Source organism: Rhamphochromis sp. 'chilingali' (genome assembly GCF_963969265.1).
Source record: "Rhamphochromis sp. 'chilingali' genome assembly, chromosome: 6".
NCBI lineage: Eukaryota > Metazoa > Chordata > Actinopteri > Cichliformes > Cichlidae > Rhamphochromis > Rhamphochromis sp. 'chilingali'.
In genome coordinates, this window is record NC_137933.1 from 42,383,083 (window position 1) to 42,402,436 (window position 19,354).

Sequence of the window (19,354 nt, forward strand, 5' to 3'; positions counted from 1 at the left end):
TGAAACTGTGGACTTTTAGACCCATTTTCACCTTTGACCTTTGCTTTCAGTTCCTGCTACAGCCGCTGGCGGCGGCTCGACTGAAACTCGAGGAACGTCTCCCACCGTCCTCTTCGATATTTGTGTATGTGAGGCAAGCGAGGTGAGGTGCTGTCCGGGCTCGGCGAGCAGCACCGCGCCGCTGCTGCCCTACATTCCTCACTAATTGTATAATTGGAGACACACACACACACGCACACGCACACACACCCACGCACACACACACGCACACACACACGCACACACGCACACACACACGCACACACACACGCACACACGCACACACACACACACACACACACACACACATGCCCTTCAAAGCAAATCACAAAAGAGCATTTTGGGAATAATAATAATTTCAAAAAGCGTCCATTATTAATCCCACACACCAACATCGCTGGCAGCAGCAGCTCCACTGGTTAGCACAGACCCCGCCCCCTCCGACAACACACGCACACACACGCACACAGTACTGGAGATTTTCAGTTTTATTCAGATTGTATACATGCACAGATTTAAAAACCCTCAATTAAAATATTTTATTTCAAAGTTGGGTCAGAAAATATAAAAACCCCAAACATTAAATTTGTGCCGTCACCGATTTATGGAGGTCAAAGTCTGCCAACCACACAGGCGCAGTAAGTAAACAGGATTCCTTTAAATCCACCAAAAATAATATGAAAAATAAAAAGACGCAGTCATTTTATTTTTGTGGGACAAAAATAAAAAAGCAATAAATTATTTACCCCCCCTCCCCATCATCATTTTCCCATTTGATTTTTCTTTATGCATTTGAGCTTCATTATGCAAATGCGGCCAGAATAACTCTGACTGACAGTTTTATATTATTATCGGCTAGATTAGCGAAGCGCCTCCGTTCTGATGAAGCCATTTCTGTGGCGAGCCCGCCGTCGATCAACCAATCGGTGAAAAGTCTGACCCTGCGACATGCTCCGAATGGCAGCAGAGGAGTGTGAGACACAGGAAAAGCAGAAAAATCATAAACACACAGGATAATTAAAGCCATGTTTTAAAAATGTTTATGCATTTTTCATCCCTTGGTTTATACCTGAATCACAGGACAGGGGTGCTTTTAATTTGAAAATCTCTTTCTCCATTTTGGCCTTTTGAATCCAGAGGTCCGCCTTAAGAATCAGTGATCGGAGGCCGTGTTTCACTGTTACTGCCACATCCTCACAGATAGATTTACGGTGGTTGCCACGCAGGCGCTCATTTCCAGTGTTACTGAGGGACGGCGGCGGCAGGGAGGGGGGGTAAAGATGATTTCTGAGGTCGTCTGCGGCGTCTAACCGAATTGTGGGCTGCTGTTAAAATGGAGCCGTTAATTAATACTATTGATCAGCAAAAAAATAAAGGCGAGTGCGATTTGCATACGGGCCGGATGATCAATGCATTAACCGATTTTTTTTCCTCTCTCCTCTGAAATCTGATTTCCCGAGTTTTCAAAGTGAGACAGAGGGAGTTCAGACTAATGTGGATCGATTGTTCCTCTCTCAGACAGGAATACAAAGCATTTTATTAGCCAGTGAAGGGGGAAACATACCGGGACACAAGACGTGAGGCTGATTTCTGTCTCACCTCGACAGGAAGACACCTCCCGCTTCTACGTTTTTCTTCACACTTGCAAAGCGTGTGAACACGAGGAGGCGACGCCTCCCAAAATATGTTTTCTAAAAGCAACGACGTGAAGATAAAATAGTAATAATACAAAACATGGATGACAATAACAGGGGGCATGAAAACAACGCAGAGAAAACGCAGCAGAGAGAGGTGTTAAAAAGGCAATATGTTGTTTTTGCCTCCTTCCTCTCTCGCTCTGGCAGCAGCAGCTTATTATAGCGTATTGATTTATAAAGCTTTAAATGTGATCCTGCATGTCCAAGTCAAGGGCAGGGAGTGAAAGAGAGAGCGAGAGAAAAGGAGGAAGGAGAGAGACGCCTGGAGACGCATAGAGACGGAAAGAGTGTCCACGGCGTGGGGAAGTGGCGGCGAGGCTTTTTCGGAGGCGCACTACAACACAAAAGGGTAATTGTTTTAGCCCAGATGTTGCTTTCGCACAACAAGCAGGATACAATGTTCCTACTGAGCTGATGAGCCCAATCAGTGAAATGATTAAAAATTGATTTTGTCCCTGTAATTACAGTATGTAAACTACTTAGCCGGGATTGCAAAGGAAGTGATTTTCTAATTACGTATATACTCTGGTGTCTAATGATTGGTTTTTTGAAGTAATGAAGAGAGGGTCCTAACGACTCCACTGTGTTCTGTTGTTGAAGGGAGAAGGCAGGAGGAACCGTGTGTGTGTCGGGGAGGAGGGGGGGCTGATGACAGAGCATCGTTAGGGCAAAGACAGCAGGCTCGGATACAAAAGGGGGGGATGAAAATTGAATTTTTGCCAGCCAGCGCTCGCACGATAACACGGGGGCACTGTGTTCGCTCGCTTCGGATCCGGGAGCTAAATGGAGGCTGCGACTTCTCGTGGGGTTCGCCAGGCCCTGACCGGCCCGCAATCTGGAGCCTGCAATTAAAACCTCACGGGGGTTAAGGATTGAGGACATTGGGTGAGCGCGGGAGAATTAACGGATGAGCCACAGAGAGAAAAGCAGAATGCCCAGCGCTCGGCCGTTTGCGTGCAGACGGGGAACTTTCAGGAGAACCGAGCCGTTCGGGCTGAAAAAGCTACAACAGCAGTCACCTCAAGGTGCTTTAAATTGCGACCCTGCAGTCAGGCGACCCCCTATCGGCACGCTGTTGGAAGTGGGAAGCAAAAACTCCCTTTTGACAGGAAGAAACCTTGGGCAGGACAAAGCTGTGGGAGAGAGCCAGTTGATGATACGTACAGCTTGGTTTAGCGCCGTCTCTGCTCTGTTGTTGATTCTGGAAACATCTGCTGAGACCTGAATGACACAAATGAGTAAAAATGTTGTTTATGTAAAACGTAGCAGTCAAAAACACACGTCGCTGTTAGCCTGTTGCCCTCAGTGCCTGATGTCACAGAGAGGTTTCACTGATGAAAACCTTTTCGCACATATCAGAATCAGAATCAGAATCAGAATACTTTATTGATCCCTGGGGGAAATTATTTTTTGTTACAGTGCTCCATTTTAAACCACATACAGATGTGACTTGGCTTGACTCATAATGGGACTTTTAAAAATCCCATCATTATTATTTTTACTGTGTGAAACCCCCTTGCTCTTATTTTGAAAGTCAGGTTGTGACTGTGGCGGTCCTCAGCATCATTCAGCTGCCTCTTCAGAGAGGCCCTCATCTGGTGCTTCAACCGTCCTGCTCGGGTCTGGAGATGCTCTGTGAGCGGTGAGGGTCCCTCTTAGCCCTGGGCAGAAGCAGAACAATGTGGAGGAGAGACTCACCTGAGAGGCAGCTGCACCTGTGGCTCATTAAACTGCCAGAGACGATGAAGACAGCGAGTGGTTTGCAGAAAAGCACCAGCCAAAGGGTCGAGCGTCACTCTGCTGGCATTCAAGGTCCTGCAGACCATATTAACCTCGTCTGCTCGTTATCACTTCCACGAGTGTCTTTGATTATGAGGGTTCCAGGAAACGCCTCTCAGTGTTAGGAAGGTTAAGTTGGCGTTAACGGCCACTGGCTTTAGATTGAAGCAGGAAGAGGAAGGACTGGAAGACTCGACTCAGCCTTCTGTAGGAGACGGCTCAACGAGGCCTCAGAGATGCGACCTTTGACTCAGGTCGTAAATTAGAATCCAACATGGAGTCTGGTAAGCGGCGGCGCTGTGGCAAGGCGCAGAGAGGGTCGCAACGTCGCTCTATCAGACGGAGACAATAGAGATAAAGTTCGAGGGTCGCAGAAGGAGCACATAAATCACAGCACGCAGAACGAGTCTCCGCCTCCACCGCCGCTCTGCACACTTTCGCTGCACTTAAGACATCCAACAGAAGTCAACATGCTTCCTCTGGCTTACCCTCTGTTCAGTATTGAATATTTAATTATGACTTTATTCATTAATAGTTTGAAAATAATAATGTTCCTGGAGGAATGAAAGGACGTGAGTTAGGCCTGCTCTTATTGGGAGGGAAAGATCTGTGGTTTTGAGTTCCTCGGGAACATTAATAAGTGACAGAAAGCTCGATTAAGAAAGCCGGGATGCGACTAGAAAGAAAAACGACAAAGCTTTGAAACGCTGCCAGAATCACCAACTGCACTCCTCTGACACAGCTGATTGTAAGAGGAGCCGATAGCATAGCTGGCTTAGGCCTTTAATAATTCATTTAGTTAGGCTATGATCTATCATTTTGTACCTTTTGACATGCGATATTGAAATTTAATATTGCATCAATACAAATGATGTATTGCCAGTCGTCGGGAGAAAGGATGTGGATTGCAAAAGGATCTCTGCAAATGTCTTTTCTGCCTCTCTTTCTCTCTTCCCTTTCCAAAGGTTCATTGTACTCGAGTAGAAAGGCATAAGAGAAACATCTGTCTTTACCCCCCCCCCCCCCCCCCCCCCCCCCCCCAACTCTCCACTTTGATATGTGTGTTTAAAAAAATGACAAGTGAAAATGCTCAGGGAGAAAGTCTCCAGCTCGAGTCTGAGCGGCTCAGAGGAGACGGGTGGGGGTGGAAGCGAGGAGCAGAGGGAACATGACAGCGGCGGCTCAGGGAAACGTCGCGTGCTGTCGAGATCTCTGACACTGCTCTTTGGAGCAGCGAAATCCCGCGGGCGGCGATACTCGGGAACCAAACGAGAGAGAGGCCTGTGCGTGGCACCTGTCCGTCCTGCGAGGTCGTTACAGACGATTACTCCACACCTGCCCTGAACGCTGCCATCGCACGTATACCCGCTGGTAAAGTGGCGCTGCTCCTCACTTCCTGTCGTAGTTCTCCTCTTCCTGTCAAACACAGCCAGAGTTTCTAATATTCAGCTCAGTGTGCGGTAATCTTTGCAAGCCCAACGCTCAGCTGGATCTTCACGATGTCGCAGAGAGGGGCTACAAGCCCCACCCACCTGCAGTGAGTGGGAGGAGCTTTTTTCAGAGAAAGGAGGGGCTGACCCGGGATCAGAAAAAGAAGCCTCATTCTGAACTGTGAATCATGCAAAGCTGCTCTGGAACAGTAATGAATAGAGACCGTTAGCCTGGATGTCATACGTGCCTGGATGAGTACCTGTCAGCCAGTCTGGGGCGGTCGCGTGTCTGAGGTGAGCTGGCAGCTGATAGGAGGAATAAATTAAAATGCATCCTTGCTATAAACACAAACCAGAGACGATCTTTTCACTTGTTATTTTCACTTGTCCGAAAATGATTGACAATACTAAATCAGTGAAATGGATGAAAGGTGGAGGCTGAAGGAAGCTTCAGCTCCCAAACCTCCAGAGCCCGAGCAGAAGAAACGCACACGGCTCACGCGACCTGTCGAGGGTCAGGGTGAGTTCAGTTTGTGCCGCACATTAACCAGACGCGTGTTTGTGATTCAGGTTTTTCACATAAATCATGTTTTCGAGCTCTTGTTTGTTGCCGTTGGACGCATTTAGGCGTAAATGTAAATCGAGGCGTTCGTTGGGGGAGGGTGCACACGGGCTCCTGCTCTGCTTCTCTGTGAGACGCAGACGCGCTCGGTGTGAACGGATCCTCGCACGGCTTCATCACCATCCTCTGACTACCCATGCCATCCTAGCTGTAATAAAATCCGGCGTCTGATCGGCCTGATGATTGCAGATGATGGCGTTGATGATGATGGTGATAGTGTGCGCTCATTACAGAGGTACACTGGTAACTTATTACAAACCAGGCTCAGACGCGCTTCCTCTGCGGGTGTAAAACTCTACGTTTCCACGAACAGATCTAACATGTGACTCTTCGATGTCACACAAAGCTTTGTCTGAATCAGAGGCGCTGACCTGTGATTCCGTGTGTCACGCCGATGACTCCACGGTTCTGTGTCATTCACGCCGCATGTGTTTGCATTTGCATCTCAGCGTCAGTTAAACTGCAGCTGTTTCTCAAACACGCCATCACACGTCCAAGACATTTCATCAAAGCAAAAATGTGCTCCTCTGCGCCGTGCGCCGCTTGTGCACGTTGACCTTTAGCTGTGCCCTGACACCGCTCTGAACACGGAGGACGTCTGCCGCCCTCCCAGGTGTCTGAGCATGTAAACAGCGGGGTGGAAAGACCCGGCGAGAGAGAGAATGAGGTGCAGTTGGGAGGTGCACCGGGTCGTGGTGTGCCTCCCTGCTCTCAGCCTTATGTCAAGGCTTTATTATCTCACCTGCCAAGGTCCCGACCTGCTGCAGCCAGCATCTTCTCCTCTCACCTTCCACCAAATCATCATACAGCAGCCGGGCTGAGACACAGCTCAGTGCACGCTGCCCTCGTCATAAACACTTTCATGCACAGAAAATTCCACATATGAGAAGATGCTGCTTCGAAGGTAAAATGAAGCTGGTTTGAAGAAATCGTCCACCGTGAGGCCGTGCGTAGATCCCTGACAAACTAAAAATGTACAGAAACACATTTGAGCCGTTTGTTATTTGTTACTATTTCCAAAATCTGCGAAATCTCTGGACTCTTACTTTGAAGTGTGTTTTTTTTAAAAACATGGAGGCAGAGGCTCACACGAGGTTTAGGACACGAAACGGAATTAATTTAAGAACAGCTGATATTACTTTTGTAAACTGACACTTATTTAAACCGATATAAATAAAATAATATTTACTAGTGATGAGTAATGTTATAATTTTACGTCACAGTGGAATAAAACTTTTTCTGTGTTTTATAAAAATGGATGATGACGATGATGACACGTATTAATTATTGATGTTTTTGCTGTTTTATCGCTGGTCACGCAGCCTGTTCTCAGGCAAATGTGAGGTCAGTCCTAGCAGCACTGCGCTGACTGGACGCCATGCTTGTTCACGCCACTACTACTGTCTACTGTGATGTCTGCACCGCAGACCCCGATTGGCTCGTGTCTTAGTGGTTCAGGTGTGCAGTGAGCTTTATGCACGTTAACTAGCTAACAAAGACTCGTTTGGATCAGTAAGGGTCATTTGTTTGTCTCCAGTTTCCCGTTAGTGACGTCGTTGCAATCAGGATTAAATGTCTCCCCGTCCATAAAGGCGCCAGTCTCTCTGCAGGATGAGCGTCACATGACTGTGTATGGTGTCATCGTGGAAGAAATCGTTGCTCCAAACATCCCGTTTAATAGATGCCGATCCCGTCTGCTGGTCATCCCGAGGACCGGGCTGTCTTTTCTTAAAGTCTTTGTTCCCTTGCACACTCCTTCCTTTCCTTCCTTTCCTCCTCCTTCCTCAGGGGTGCGTTTGGCAGGTCGACACCTCAGCAGGTGGGGCGTTGTGGGCCAGGTGACCTTTGTCTGTCATTGTTTTGCTCCTCACACCTCACCCAGGGAGCAGGGAAGGAGCTTAGCGTATTCCACCTGCCACCGACTCCACCGTCGCCCTGCTCGATATCGGCGTTCGGCGGGTGAGCTCGACATGCCAACGGAGAGCAGAGAAACTCTCAGACGAAGCCGACGGTCGGAGTGGCCTTCCCTTTGATCCCGCCCGGAAAACGAACCCCGACGCTAGATTCCAAATGCGAATTGCGTTCCTGCGCGTAGCATCGGGAGATAAATCAAACGCACCTTGAGTGAGTAAGGGGACGGAGATGAAATGAAATACCCAAACGCCGCCTCCACTGGGGCCTGATTGAGTTCAGGTGGCTGGGAAGTGTCTCACCCAGGGCTAGTTGTCAGTGAAGGATCTGCTGTCTTCTCGCGCGTTTGCGCTGCGGGCGAGCCGCGCCACGCCAGGCGGGCCGCTTTGACGGATCTTCGCGCGCCTCCCGTGTTGTGGGGGGACAGGCCGTTGACACACTTCATATTTCACAAAGCAAGGTCTGAGGAAGAAATGAAGATTGATGCGTGGCGACGCATCGCCTTTTCCTTCCATATATTATCATTTACACATACGTGACATCCCGAGCACGACGGCTCGACTACATATACATGGCCGCGATCCAAGGCGCACGCGCTCACGTGGGAGGGGGCTTCCTCTGTTATTAGAGACATGTGATACAATTGCATTTGATCTCCAAATAAACAGGGAATCAGTCCATCTCGGTGAAGATGGCAGATGTGATGGATGAGCACATTAGCATTGAGGACAACATTAGATTTGCTCAAAATTATTGATCTTTTGTTTGTGAGCCAAGTCGGCGATAAATAACAGTGCATGGGAGATGTGACTCATTATCACGGTGCCAAAAGCCTGACAGACCTCTGTCAAAGCACTCTCTCCTTCCCCCCGCGCTCTTCCTCCTTCCTTCCTTCCTTCCTTCCTTTCATCTCCGTCACTATGAACCAATTTAATCTGTTTTTAATCCTTCGCTCTTTTCTGTCAGAGACGCCTTTAAACGCAGGGCCTCACTGTCACTATCTGATTCCCTTAAAATTTTAATCCCGCACTGATAACCCTGTATTATTACATGTTACACACACACAGGCAGGCAGGCAGCAGGACACTCACACACACAGATAAATATGTACACACACACACACACACACACACACCGTTTAGTGGCTCTCTTAGTGTTTTTATTCCTTTTTACCTTCTTAGTGAAGAAAAAATCCTTTTATCACACAATGGGTAATTTATATCCATTACCAGCGTTTTCAATCCTTTTCAGCACGGCTGTCACTGCCTTTGGCACACTCATGATTAATGTGATCTAATAATAGTCTGCCATTATATTTCCTTTAGTAAAACATGTACCAACATCCTATTCAGCTCCACGAAATTCATTGCCCCTTAAAATATTTTCCCCTTTTCGTTTAAAGACAAGATTGCTGTTTTTTTATGCTCCTCGCCTTCCTGTGAGGAGGTGATTATTTGTTGGTGGTGGTGGGTGGGGTGGGGGGGTTTGTAGACACTTTGGAGAACGATGAGATTCATGATTCAGATACTTCAGGTGTTTGTGTGAAACAGTTGGTGTGGGCAGGACCCCCCCCCCCCCCCAACACACACACCTGTAACCCGCTGGCCTCACCTCGTGGGGTTAAGTTTGGGTTAGTCTTGTGTTTGTGTAGACACCACAAGCACGCCATTTCCCCCGATGTATCGACCATGTTTCTAATGTTTCTGATATTTCTCGTGTTTTTGATGTTCTTGATATTTGCAGTGTTTCAAATTTTTCTGGTGTTTCTGATGTTTCCGATGTTTCCGGTGTTTCCAATGTTTCCGGTATTTCTGGGGTTTCAGATGTTTCCGGTGTTTCTGATGTTTCCAATGTTTCTGGTGTTTCCAGTGTTTCTGATGTTTCCGGTTTTTCCGATGTTTCTGGTGTTTCCGATGTTTTCGGTGATTCCGATGTTTCTGATGTTTCTGATGTTTCTGATGTTTCTGGTATTTCTGTTTCCGATGTTTCCGGTGTTTCCAATGTTTCCAGTATTTCTGGGGTTTCAGATGTTTCCGGTGTTTCTGGTGTTTCCAATGTTTCTGGTGTTTCCAGTGTTTCTGATGTTTCTGGTGTTTCTGGTGTTTCCAGTGTTTCTGGTGTTTCTGGTGTTTCCGATGTTTCTGGTATTTCTGGGGTTTCCGGTGTTTCTGGTGTTTCCGATGTTTCTGGTATTTCTGGGGTTTCCGGTGTTTCTGGTATTTCTGATGTTTCTGGTGTTTCCGATGTTTCTGGTATTTCTGGGGTTTCCGGTGTTTCTGGTATTTCTGATGTTTCTGGTGTTTCCGATGTTTCTGGTATTTCTGGGGTTTCCGGTGTTTCTGGTATTTCTGATGTTTCTGGTGTTTCCGATGTTTCTGGTATTTCTGGGGTTTCCGGTGTTTCTGGTGTTTCCGATGTTTCTGGTATTTCTGGGGTTTCTGGTGTTTCCGATGTTTCTGGTATTTCTGGGGTTTCCGGTGTTTCTGGTGTTTCCGATGTTTCTGGTATTTCTGGGGTTTCCGGTGTTTCTGGTATTTCTGATGTTTCTGGTGTTTCCGATGTTTCTGGTATTTCTGGGGTTTCCGGTGTTTCTGGTGTTTCCGATGTTTCTGGTATTTCTGGGGTTTCCGATGTTTCTGGTGTTTCTGGTGTTTCCGATGTTTCTGGTATTTCTGGGGTTTCTGGTGTTTCCGATGTTTCTGGTATTTCTGGGGTTTCCGGTGTTTCTGGTGTTTCCGATGTTTTTGGTATTTCTGGGGTTTCTGGTGTTTCTGGTATTTCTGATGTTTCCGGTGTTTCTGGGGTTTCCGATGTTTCTGGTATTTCTGGGGTTTCCGATGTTTCTGGTGTTTCCCATGTTTCTGATATTTCTGATGTTTCCGATGTTTCTGGTGTTTCCGATGTTTCTGGTATCTCTGATGTTTCTGGTGTTTCCGATGTTTCTGGTGTTTCCGATGTTTCTGGTATTTCTGGGGTTTCCGGTGTTTCTGGTGTTTCTGATGTTTCCGGTATTTCTGGGGTTTCCGGTGTTTCTGGTGTTTCTGATGTTTCCGGTATTTCTGGGGTTTCCGGTGTTTCTGATGTTTCTGGTGTTTCTGATGTTTCCGGTATTTCTGGGGTTTCCGGTGTTTCTGGTATTTCTGGTGTTTCTGGTGTTTCCGATGTTTCTGGTATTTCTGGGGTTTCCGGTGTTTCTGGTGTTTCTGATGTTTCCGATGTTTCCGGTGTTTCTGGGGTTTCCGATGTTTCCGGTGTTTCTGGTGTTTCCGATGTTTCTGGTATTTCTGGGGTTTCCGATGTTTCTGGTGTTTCCGATGTTTCCGGTGTTTCTGGGGTTTCCGATGTTTCTGGTATTTCTGGGGTTTCCGATGTTTCTGGTGTTTCCGATGTTTCCGGTGTTTCTGGGGTTTCCGATGTTTCTGGTATTTCTGGGATTTCCGATGTTTCTGGTGTTTCCAGTGTTTCTGGTGTTTCCGGTGTTTCTGATGTTTCCGGTGTTTCTGATGTTTCCGGTGTTTCTGGTGTTTCTGGTGTTTCCAGTGTTTCTGGTGTTTCTGGTGTTTCCGATGTTTCTGGTATTTCTGATGTTTCTGGTGTTTCCGGTGTTTCTGATGTTTCTGATGTTTCCGATGTTTCTGATGTTTCCGATGTTTCTGGTATTTCTGATGTTTCCAATGTTTCTGGTGTTTCTGGTATTTCCGATGTTTCACGAGGCTGCTGCAGGTCTCTGTTTCTGCCTTTATAGAAATAAACATGTCATCGGTTGTTCTCGGTCTCGCCATTGGCTCTGCTCACGTGCAGCTCGCCTTTAGACTCTCTGTGAAACCTTCAGCTTTCACTGCGGACAGTTTAACCCTCGTCCTCCATCTTCCTGTCCTAACCACAGTCAGCTGGCTGAGTGGCTTCCTCCCTCTGTTTTTATTTTTTAATCAGTATCAGAATCAACTTTGTTGACAAGTATGTGGACGCATACAAAGGACCTGCGCTCTGGTTATTTCTTTGCTCTGAGTGTAACAGAATAGATAACAGACAGCAGCATATTTATATTTATATGAGCAGTGGAGCAGAGTGTGAAGATGCTGGAATCTGGAATAAATAAGAGATAATAACTTTTCCTGTGTATACAGTATAGATGTGAGGACTTTATATAAAACTAATTTCTCTAGTTGTGTTTGTCTTTATCGATGGAGTAAGCAGAGCTGAATGCTTCCCTGTTTTTAGAGTAATTTTGAGGCGTGAATCAGGAAACCTGATTCTGTTTTCTTCTAACCTGAGTGAGGTCGCTGGATCGGTTTCCTCTGAAGAACTCGTGTGGCCGAGCTCATCTCCAGTGCTTTGCCTTGTTTCATGCATTGTGCTGAAAAAGAACCAGGGGTCATGTGAACGCATGAATCATTTGTGGGGTTTGATTTTTATATAGTTTAATATTAGATCCAAACACTCGACCGCAAACCAACTTGTCCTCCTCCTTTTGTTCTTCCTTTCTTTTTCTTTGGCGAGCAGGTAGTGATGGAGAGCAAAGATGCTCCCCATAGAAAGGATTACGCGCACGTGTGTGTGTGTGTGTGTGCGTGCGTGTGTGTGTGTGTGTGTGTGTGTGTTGCTGGGGAGGTGGTCCAGCAGTGGGCTCTGTTCCCTCCCAGCCGGACAGCCTGAGCCAGTCTGCCACTCATGGGGCACGTTTCAGATGGGGCGGTGCCAGCGCTCACACACACACACACACACACACACACACACACACACACACACACACACACACACACACACACACACGTTCCTGGCTCCCTCCCACAAAGAGGGTTAACCCTTACTGGGTTCTCAGACTTGTATCCAGGATGAACAGGTGGTCCCACAAAACATGGGCATCCATTTCCTCATGTCTTATCCTGCAGTGTGTGTGTGTGTGTGTGTGTGTGTGCTAGAGAAGGGGAATGGGTGGGGGTGTGTGGAAGGCTGGTGCTCATGAATGTGTAGCTTCACTACACCTTTTGTGTATCTGTTTGTTGCTCTGTGTGTGTGAGTGTGTGTGTGTGTGTGTGTGAGTGTGTGTGTGTGAGTGTGTGTGTGTGGACATCTGATGGCCGTGGTGACAAGAACAATATTACATCCAAGTTTCATTTAGCGGGGATGGTGGTGGTGGTGTGTGTGTGTGTGTGTGTGTGTGTGTGTGTGTGAGCGTTTGTTTGTGTGTATGTGTTGATCGGCTCTTGACCCCTGACCCCTACTGCTCCCCCCCCCACACACACACACTTGCCCCTTCTTGTTTCCTGAAGCTCTGCGTCCTGATTCGCCCATTAAAGGTAACTTGTATTGAGCTGACCCCCCCCCCCCCCTGCCAGCTCCCTTCCCAGCAGAGAAAATCGAAGGTAACCCTCCTCTGAGGAGAAAACGGTGCACTTGGCTGTTTAACACATCGGCGTGGGGACGGCGAGGGCGTGTGTTTGGTGAGGCGCTTACAAGTTTATCACCCGACCGCTGGCTGGGAGCACCCCCCTCATCCCCCTCGCCCCCCTATTTGCTCTTTTGTGATCTGTGTCTCTGCCCCCCCAGCCCCGTGTGAAATAGACATTTTGAAAGATATGAGTAAGTAAGCAAAGAGAAGGCGAGGAAGGCGGCGAATGCAGCAGAACGCAGCGAGGAGATAAACATAAACAGAGCACAGAGAAAGAAAGAAAGAAGGTTTCTCTCTGAGTCAGCGGCTTTTAGTAAAGTCTGATTAAACGAGGTAGGAAAGCGCTCGGGGTAGTAAATAACAGAGGTGTCAGAATGTTGCTTAATGACCTGGATATCTGCTGCATGAAATATGGATCTGCAGCTCTGTGCAGGAGCTGGTTGCTCCTTTAAAGCCTTAATGTGCAGGGCTTCGGTCTGAACCTGAGAGCGAGAAGCAGCTTTGCTTTACAGTATCAGTAACTTCATATCACCGGCATTATCTTTGCTCCCATGAAGAAACAACATTACAGCCAGTCTGAGTGAAGGAACCTGTTGGAATCAGCGTCTCCGTGCACTCTGTCAGCAGAGGGCCGAGACGCCGCCCGTCGGTCAGGATTGGCATTTTGAAGTTTGGCGTTTTCATTTTTAATTGGAGGTGATGTTGGAGTTACCATGTCTGGCCCCGCGTGATCTTACAGGGAAGCACATTTTCAATCAATCAATCAATCAATCTTTATTTATAAAGCACTTTTCATACAGAAAAAATGTAGCACAAAGTGCTTTACATAGTTAAAAGCAGCCCACCCCACCCTCCAACTCACTCCCCACACTCTCAATACACATATATCCCCCCACCCCCACCCACACACACATACACACACGCGCACACTTAAAGAGTAAAAATTGGGCTGGGCTCGCATGAGCCAAGTGAGGAAACATTATAACAGAGAGCCGTCTGCACCGGGAGCCGGTCACAGACCGCAGCCTCCGGGCTGGGCACACAGCAGGAGGGAGGCCAAGGAGCCCCCCAACCAGGCTGAGAGGACCCCAGAGACCCAGCAGCCACGGTCAATAACAGCCCCGGTGCAGAGAGCGCCCTCCGAGGAAACACTGGAAACATTTTGTCTGACGTCCCTCAGTGATGGTGGGCTTTATGATTTTATTTAAGATGACATGTGAACTGTTCTGAAACTGGGTTTAAAAGCCAAACATGAAACGTGTGTTTCATATGGGAGACGGACGGAGCTGAGGTTTCAGGCTGCTCATAGAGCTAACGACTGGCTGTGCGAGTGAGTGAGGTGCTCGCTGCCTGTGCAGCGTCTGTGCTAACGGTGGTCAAACCACCACTCGTACTGAAGTGTCCCAAATCATCCACCTCAGCGTCAGTCTCACTTTCTACTTTAACTAACAGCACTTTTTAAAAAAGAAACCAAAATTGACTTTAATTTAATTACATGCGAATTTCTGACATAAGCAAACTCTAAAAGTAAAATTTCCTCGATCGGGTTCTGCCGCCACATTTGGATTGTTCGGATAAATAAAGCTTGGGTTGGATGTGTTTCAGGCTGAAGGACGGAGAAAGTTATATTCTGACTGTCCGAGCAGTCAGTGACCGCACAGGTGTGAGGGCATCAACTCACCCCCCTCCTTTTTCCAGGGGCGTGGGGGGAACCCCTTTCTGGGGAGGGGATTCTGGAGGCGGACTCAGCACTTTTTCATCTCTCTCTCTGTCTCTCGCAGGGCTCCCTGATCAGCGGCAAGTAGAATTGGAGCTGAAGCCGGCTTACGGCGCTGAGCACACCGTCACCATCACGCTGTCTAAGAAAGCGCCCCCACCCACCTGCTGAGGTGACTGTCTGAGGTGACTCAGGGCTTTCAGGGGAGAGGAAGTGAGGCGGGGAAGGTGGAGGGAATAACTGTGAGTGGTTTGGGTATTTATAGGTCGCAGCAGTGTGGTGTGAATGAGTGAAGCTCAAGTGCAGGAGGAAGGAAGGAAGGAAGGAAGGAAGGAAGGAGAAGAGAAAAGATGGAGAGGAGGGGAAGTCTCTGCTGAGCCCATTATGATGTTGCGTGTATGGGGTGATGATGACGATGGTGTCGCTTGCTGAGCAGTTGGACATGCGAGAGACTGCATGAGCATATCGACAGATAATTCCTCTGTAATCCCGTTAGCGAGCCGGTGTCGTGGTCCTCCAAGTCCAAGCTGCTGCGTCGCACCTCTGCTATCTCAGCCGTCTCTGCCGGTGCGTGGCCGGCCTGCGTTACGTAACATCAATACGCCCGTGTGTGTGACCTGACATAAAGGTGAGGGGGCGGGTCAGGCCGGTCGGGCCGGCCCGACGCTCCGAGGATGCGAGGTTAGTTCACCTAGCAGATATTTGTTGTGCAGCTGCGGAAATGCCTTTGCCCCATATCGGGAACATCTAGCCGAGGTGTAGAGGAACATGTTGCGTTGGTGTGTTAACAGCAGGCCCGATACATGCAGATTTATTTCAGCTGGTATTAAAGTGGGGACAGGGGCTGGGGTGGGGGGCTGAACTCTCCTCACATCACCTCTCGTGCTCTCCTCTGCCAATTTTGGATGCCGACACTAAACGGATCTGCAATAATTCAGATGGCACTGGGAATATATAGATGTGTGTGTGTGTGTGTGCAGCAGTGTGCCGTTGTAAAGTCAGGAATTATGGCAAAAAACGTCTGAATAATTTAGTGCTCACATTAATTTTCTGATGCCATTCTTCAGACTCTGACTGCGTCACTCTAACAAATGCGTATGTCGGAAAGTTCAGGGGATTTTGGAGAGTGCCTGTGAACAGTGAGTGATGGCAACCAGCCGGCTCTCAGCTCCCTCTTGTCTACCAACAGCTCCGTGTGAGCCCTGCGCGCCATATTCTTTTCTCAGAACTAACACGGCGGTGAATCGAAACAAAAAGGCCACATATTTTATTTATGTGTCAGAAGTGTGGTGAAAGGAGGGCCGGGGAGGGAGCGGGGCGTATCGCTCTATCTGCCGGCTGATATCACTCCACGCGTGCGGATCAATTCTCTCAGACAGAGGGAGATGAGAAAGGAGGAGGGAGGGAAGTAAGGAAAGCTGGAATGGTGGTCGTATCGATCGGTCAAAGAAATACAGCGTTGTGTGATTTGCTTAAACGTCCGCATAAACCTGAGCTGTCAGAAGTGGGCAGGCAAACCTCGACTTTGGGCCACGCGGGCACACGGAGTGTGGCTTTTCTGCTTGGCTAACCTGTACACGGCCTCTTACATCCACTTCGTGTGGACACAGCAAAGTGTGACGTGCCTTCTCAAACATGTAGCTTGAAATGACCAAAATCTTCTCATCAAAGCACCTGCAGAGACCCGTCTCAGTGCAATGAGTCCACAGATCAGCTTCATGCGGAGCTTTGAGCGCCGTCTCAAACTCCAGAGCTGAAAGTGACAAATGCTGCAGTTCCTCTGACATCCAGCAGAGGCAGCAGTGAGTTGGTCCCCACAGGCTCCTTTCCAGCAGAAATAAACACGTTTACAGCCGAATACACAGCACGTCTACAGAGGAGGATGTTTCTGTCACTCAGCTGTTTAAACTGAGTTTACATGTTAGGGGCGTGGCCTCTTTGACTGACAGGTGCATGGTGGCACAGGTGGCTGTAGCTGCTAGCTGTCTGAGCTAACTGCAACGTGTTTGTGCTGTTGGAGCATTTTTAATGACAACATGTGACCAATAATATGGCTGCTGTGAGGTCACTGTACTAGCAGGCCGTCCAAGAAGGCGGAGCTCCAGTTTAGGTGAGTGAAATTCTAAGATTTTATTTCTAACACTGGTTCATTAGTGCTATTATAATTAGATTTAAGAGGCCTACCCAGCAGGGCTGATGTTCAAGTCACAGTTTAAGGCCAGAAACCAAAGAACACTCTCAGCATTTAAGCTCGTCTGTGGCAGACTTTGGACCAGTCTAACCCCAAATCTGTACCAGCACATCTAGACCTTAATCCCTGCAAACACGGCCATGCAGCTGCGCAGGCTCGCCACTCCGTCAGCAGCTACAGCAACCCTAAACTAAAACTTCAGCAAGATGTTTATCAGGTTGAGATGAACTTGTTTTATCTCAGAAATACTTTGTGCCAGAGATGTGATAGTGAGTCCAGAACGGTCCCACTGGGGTGCAGAGACGGGCTCTGTTCCTGTCAGCGAGTGTGTACCTGGCACAAGGACAAGAGTGGACGGGGGAATGAAATTAAAGAGCAGTTAAAGAAAACTGGAGAAAAGAGCAGAGAGTGTGCACGGGGCCATAAAGGGGATAGTTTAACCATTGATCGAGAGCAGCGGTGGAAATGGCAGCTGTAAATCAATTTTATCTTGGAGCAGCTAAAGAGTGTTTTCTAATGAGGTTAATGCCACGTAATGGCTAAATTCCTCTGCTTAAAAGATGCCCTCAAGGTGGTGGCGAGAGATAGATGTCGCCACAGAAAGCTTAACACCTCGCATTCAGCACAGAGCCGAGGGACGCCGTTTCTTTCAGGGAGTTTCTCTCTTAAATCATTTTATTTGTCGGAGGGTTTCAGCAGCTCTTTACATCATCCGGGACACCTTCCTCTGGGCGGCTTGTTTTATCAGCACACAGAGACGACCACGGACTACGCCGGCCGCTCGCTAAATTATTCATCTGCCGTCCACTTCAGGTGTGATGAGTTCCTCCCCAACCGCAACTACAGCAACCAAAACAAACACGCAAAGCACTCAGAGATGGCCATCGGTCGGCTTAAACTCACGCCGTGTGTGCGTCCTCCTGTTGCTGTAGATGCAGAGGCCTGGCTGGGACCGGCCCGTCACTCTGAAGCTGCTTGGCTCCAACCTCAGCCAGGTTCGGGTTATTTAGGCTGACAAGTCACGGCGTTCTCGTTGACACAGATGTGTTTGATGGCAGCAGGCTAACCAATCTGCTGCCTAAGGTTATACATGAAGCAGTTTGATTGGATGCTCTTTGATGCTCCTCAGCCTGACCAACAGCCCTTTATGGCTGACACCTTCCTGATGTGAACACACTGGTTAGCGACTGGTCTGCAGCCAGTACAGGACTTTACCTGAACTGGTTTCATGTATTTCTAACGTGGACCTTCAGGGAAACGGCGGCAGTCGAACGTTGTTCTTTGGCTTCAGCGCTGGCGTATCGGGTAAATAACGCCGCGTGGTAGCAGTGGCTCACAAAGTCTCGTCGCCATCATCTGATTTTCTGAGAAACCCCACACCACAGCTGAGGGCTCGGTACTACTTTGGGCATTCAAAAAGCGATGAGGCTCACATACGCAGGTTAATTTTTCTCTGACGGTAATCACAGAGTGCACAACAGGAAAATAATACAAGCAAACACGTTTTCAGTCAGTACTTCTGTCTCCTCAGCCGGCGTAGGGTGAAGCACTTAGGGTGGAGCGATGAAATTCAACAACTGATACAACCTCAGCTGATATGCACAGGGATTCCCACAGCTTCCTGTATCTAGCCTAATCACAAGCTAGCTAGCTAGCCTGTCAGCAGACGCAGACACGTTAAAATATTACATTACACAAATTACATTAGTTAGTAATGGAGGCGTGAGGAATCCTCTTTGTCTTCAGCGAGAGTGATCCAAGGAGTCTGTTAGCTGTAAACTAGACTCCTCCATAAGGTTGCTAATGGAAAACAGCTCCCAATCAGCAAGTGTTTTTTTGTGATTTGGACGCATTACGGGTGCATTGAACAATCGCATTATGGGCGCGGCTCGGAGGATTCAGGTGATGCCGAACAGGCTTCATGATTCCCCGTTATTAAGGAACCCATCACAGGCGTGCTCCATGTACTGCTGCAGCAGGATCTTAATTACATGTTATTAAAGCTCGAAGTCAAATCCAGCAGAGCACCTCCGCGCCGCCATGGCAGCTCTGACACTTTGGGCGTGGCTGGCGAAGGATGCTGTGAGTCCACCGTGGGAACCTTTATGGGTGGAAGTGACTCAGTTTGCAGAGAGACCAATCAGAGGCCGTTCTTTTTGAGAAAGCTGACGGGCTCTTATCGCTTTTTAATTCGTCACGAGGGACTCGTTCACGCCGAATGGTCTCAGCCACATTTGTCACGTGAGCCAATCAAAGGGCGTCCTCACAAATGGAGACTAGCGGGTCCTTCCTTAAAGATATCTGAAGCTGAAGGCCGATCACTCTGACTCCAAACTGGTCCAGTAAACACTATCCAGTCCAATCAAATCCAGTCCTGCGGGTTTGGGGGCGGGGCCTTTGCGGTTGTTCGAGTTTTTGTGGGTCTGCTGTGTGTAACAGCAGTTGGGTGGGTGCCAGGCCGCGCTGCATTGTAATGATCGATATGATTCACTTCCTCCATCGGTGACTGATTGGTTTATTATAGCACATGCGCTCATTCACCACTGAGCTGTGTGTGTGTGTGTGTGTGTGTGTGT

At 48.2% G+C, this 19,354-nt stretch overlaps 1 protein-coding gene across 3 annotated transcripts in view; it reads left to right on the plus strand.

Annotated features, from left to right (window-relative positions):
* The window catches only part of znf536 (zinc finger protein 536), a 202,873-nt gene that overhangs the window by 24,369 nt on the left and 159,150 nt on the right, over positions 1 to 19,354 (plus strand). Inside the window, exon 3 of one of the 3 annotated variants that reach the window (XM_080885953.1) lies at positions 14,652 to 14,759. The exons of the other annotated variants lie outside the window; for them this stretch is intronic. The gene's annotated coding sequence lies outside the window, so the exon portion shown is untranslated. The remainder of the gene's footprint in view (positions 1 to 14,651; positions 14,760 to 19,354) is intronic. 3 annotated transcript variants of the gene reach the window in all.